The sequence below is a fragment of the Syngnathus leptorhynchus genome, unplaced genomic scaffold (genome assembly GCF_054491065.1).
Source record: "Syngnathus leptorhynchus isolate UIUO unplaced genomic scaffold, UIUO_Slep HiC_scaffold_58, whole genome shotgun sequence".
Lineage (NCBI taxonomy): Eukaryota > Metazoa > Chordata > Actinopteri > Syngnathiformes > Syngnathidae > Syngnathus > Syngnathus leptorhynchus.
The window spans coordinates 293845-298041 of record NW_028232025.1 but is presented as its reverse complement, the minus strand read 5'-3'; positions in this window follow the sequence as shown (position 1 = coordinate 298041).

The window sequence follows — 4197 nt, the reverse complement described above, 5'->3', positions numbered from 1 at the left end:
TCTCCCGTCACTCTGGTTAAAGTGTTATGGAAAAAAAGGCTGTTGGGGGCTAGGGAGTATCGAGTTGATCATTATACATGAAGAAATAACCAATTTCATCGTTTGGTTTATGTTTTACACGCGTTTTAAATTTTATTGCCGAAATCGCTTTTTCTCGCCGAGATAAGCACGTTTTCTGAAATGCCGCTCTCCCGTCACTCTGGTTAAAGTGTTATGAAAAAAAAGGCTGTTGGGGGCTAGGGAGTATCGAGTTGATCATTATACATGAAGAAATAACCAATTTCATCGTTTGGTTTATGTTTTACACGCGTTTTAAATTTTATTGCCGAAATCGCTTTTTCTCGCCGAGATAAGCACGTTTTCTGAAATGCCGCTCTCCCGTCACTCTGGTTAAAGTGTTATGAAAAAAAAAGGCTGTTGGGGGCTAGGGAGTATCGAGTTGATCATTATACATGAAGAAATAACCAATTTCATCGTTTGGTTTATGTTTTACACGCGTTTTAAATTTTATTGCCGAAATCGCTTTTTCTCGCCGAGATAAGCACGTTTTCTGAAATGCCGCTCTCCCGTCACTCTGGTTAAAGTGTTATGAAAAAAAAGGCTGTTGGGGGCTAGGGAGTATCGAGTTGATCATTATACATGAAGAAATAACCAATTTCATCGTTTGGTTTATGTTTTACACGCGTTTTAAATTTTATTGCCGAAATCGCTTTTTCTCGCCGAGATAAGCACGTTTTCTGAAATGCCGCTCTCCCGTCACTCTGGTTAAAGTGTTATGAAAAAAAAGGCTGTTGGGGGCTAGGGAGTATCGAGTTGATCATTATACATGAAGAAATAACCAATTTCATCGTTTGGTTTATGTTTTACACGCGTTTTAAATTTTATTGCCGAAATCGCTTTTTCTCGCCGAGATAAGCACGTTTTCTGAAATGCCGCTCTCCCGTCACTCTGGTTAAAGTGTTATGAAAAAAAAGGCTGTTGGAGGCTAGGGAGTATCGAGTTGATCATTATACATGAAGGAATAACCAATTTCATCGTTTGGTTTATGTTTTACACGCGTTTTAAATTTTATTGCCGAAATCGCTTTTTCTCGCCGAGATAAGCACGTTTTCTGAAATGCCGCTCTCCCGTCACTCTGGTTAAAGTGTTATGAAAAAAAAGGCTGTTGGGGGCTAGGGAGTATCGAGTTGATCATTATACATGAAGAAATAACCAATTTCATCGTTTGGTTTATGTTTTACACGCGTTTTAAATTTTATTGCCGAAATCGCTTTTTCTCGCCGAGATAAGCACGTTTTCTGAAATGCCGCTCTCCCGTCACTCTGGTTAAAGTGTTGTGAAAAAAAAGGCTGTTGGGGGCTAGGGAGTATCGAGTTGATCATTATACATGAAGAAATAACCAATTTCATCGTTTGGTTTATGTTTTACACGCGTTTTAAATTTTATTGCCGAAATCGCTTTTTCTCGCCGAGATAAGCACGTTTTCTGAAATACCGCTCTCCCGTCACTCTGGTTAAAGTGTTATGAAAAAAAAGGCTGTTGGGGGCTAGGGAGTATCGAGTTGATCATTATACATGAAGAAATAACCAATTTCATCGTTTGGTTTATGTTTTACACGCGTTTTAAATTTTATTGCCGAAATCGCTTTTTCTCGCCGAGATAAGCACGTTTTCTGAAATGCCGCTCTCCCGTCACTCTGGTTAAAGTGTTATGAAAAAAAAGGCTGTTGGGGGCTAGGGAGTATCGAGTTGATCATTATACATGAAGAAATAACCAATTTCATCGTTTGGTTTATGTTTTACACGCGTTTTAAATTTTATTGCCGAAATCGCTTTTTCTCGCCGAGATAAGCACGTTTTCTGAAATGCCGCTCTCCCGTCACTCTGGTTAAAGTGTTATGAAAAAAAAGGCTGTTGGGGGCTAGGGAGTATCGAGTTGATCATTATACATGAAGAAATAACCAATTTCATCGTTTGGTTTATGTTTTACACGCGTTTTAAATTTTATTGCCGAAATCGCTTTTTCTCGCCGAGATAAGCACGTTTTCTGAAATGCCGCTCTCCCGTCACTCTGGTTAAAGTGTTATGAAAAAAAAGGCTGTTGGGGGCTAGGGAGTATCGAGTTGATCATTATACATGAAGAAATAACCAATTTCATCGTTTGGTTTATGTTTTACACGCGTTTTAAATTTTATTGCCGAAATCGCTTTTTCTCGCCGAGATAAGCACGTTTTCTGAAATGCCGCTCTCCCGTCACTCTGGTTAAAGTGTTATGAAAAAAAAGGCTGTTGGGGGCTAGGGAGTATCGAGTTGATCATTATACATGAAGAAATAACCAATTTCATCGTTTGGTTTATGTTTTACACGCGTTTTAAATTTTATTGCCGAAATCGCTTTTTCTCGCCGAGATAAGCACGTTTTCTGAAATGCCGCTCTCCCGTCACTCTGGTTAAAGTGTTATGAAAAAAAAGGCTGTTGGGGGCTAGGGAGTATCGAGTTGATCATTATACATGAAGAAATAACCAATTTCATCGTTTGGTTTATGTTTTACACGCGTTTTAAATTTTATTGCCGAAATCGCTTTTTCTCGCCGAGATAAGCACGTTTTCTGAAATGCCACTCTCCCGTCACTCTGGTTAAAGTGTTATGAAAAAAAAGGCTGTTGGGGGCTAGGGAGTATCGAGTTGATCATTATGCATGAAGAAATAACCAATTTCATCGTTTGGTTTATGTTTTACACGCGTTTTAAATTTTATTGCCGAAATCGCTTTTTCTCGCCGAGATAAGCACGTTTTCTGAAATGCCGCTATCCCGTCACTCTGGTTAAAGTGTTATGAAAAAAAAGGCTGTTGGGGGCTAGGGAGTATCGAGTTGATCATTATACATGAAGAAATAACCAATTTCATCGTTTGGTTTATGTTTTACACGTGTTTTAAATTTTATTGCCGAAATCGCTTTTTCTCGCCGAGATAAGCACGTTTTCTGAAATGCCGCTATCCCGTCACTCTGGTTAAAGTGTTATGAAAAAAAAGGCTGCTGGGGGCTAGGGAGTATCGAGTTGATCATTATACATGAAGAAATAACCAATTTCATCGTTTGGTTTATGTTTTACACGCGTTTTAAATTTTATTGCCGAAATCGCTTTTTCTCGCCGAGATAAGCACGTTTTCTGAAATGCCGCTCTCCCGTCACTCTGGTTAAAGTGTTATGAAAAAAAAGGCTGTTGGGGGCTAGGGAGTATCGAGTTGATCATTATACATGAAGAAATAACCAATTTCATCGTTTGGTTTATGTTTTACACGCGTTTTAAATTGTATTGCCGAAATCGCTTTTTCTCGCCGAGATAAGCACGTTTTCTGAAATGCCGCTCTCCCGTCACTCTGGTTAAAGTGTTATGAAAAAAAAGGCTGTTGGGGGCTAGGGAGTATCGAGTTGATCATTATACATGAAGAAATAACCAATTTCATCGTTTGGTTTATGTTTTACACGCGTTTTAAATTTTATTGCCGAAATCGCTTTTTCTCGCCGAGATAAGCACGTTTTCTGAAATGCCGCTCTCCCGTCACTCTGGTTAAAGTGTTATGAAAAAAAAGGCTGTTGGGGGCTAGGGAGTATCGAGTTGATCATTATACATGAAGAAATAACCAATTTCATCGTTTGGTTTATGTTTTACACGCGTTTTAAATTTTATTGCCGAAATCGCTTTTTCTCGCCGAGATAAGCACGTTTTCTGAAATGCCGCTCTCCCGTCACTCTGGTTAAAGTGTTGTGAAAAAAAAGGCTGTTGGAGGCTAGGGAGTATCGAGTTGATCATTATACATGAAGAAATAACCAATTTCATCGTTTGGTTTATGTTTTACACGCGTTTTAAATTTTATTGCCGAAATCGCTTTTTCTCGCCGAGATAAGCACGTTTTCTGAAATGCCGCTCTCCCGTCACTCTGGTTAAAGTGTTATGAAAAAAAAGGCTGTTGGGGGCTAGGGAGTATCGAGTTGATCATTATACATGAAGAAATAACCAATTTCATCGTTTGGTTTATGTTTTACACGCGTTTTAAATTTTATTGCCGAAATCGCTTTTTCTCGCCGAGATAAGCACGTTTTCTGAAATGCCGCTCTCCCGTCACTCTGGTTAAAGTGTTATGAAAAAAAAGGCTGTTGGGGGCTAGGGAGTATCGAGTTGATCATTATACATGAA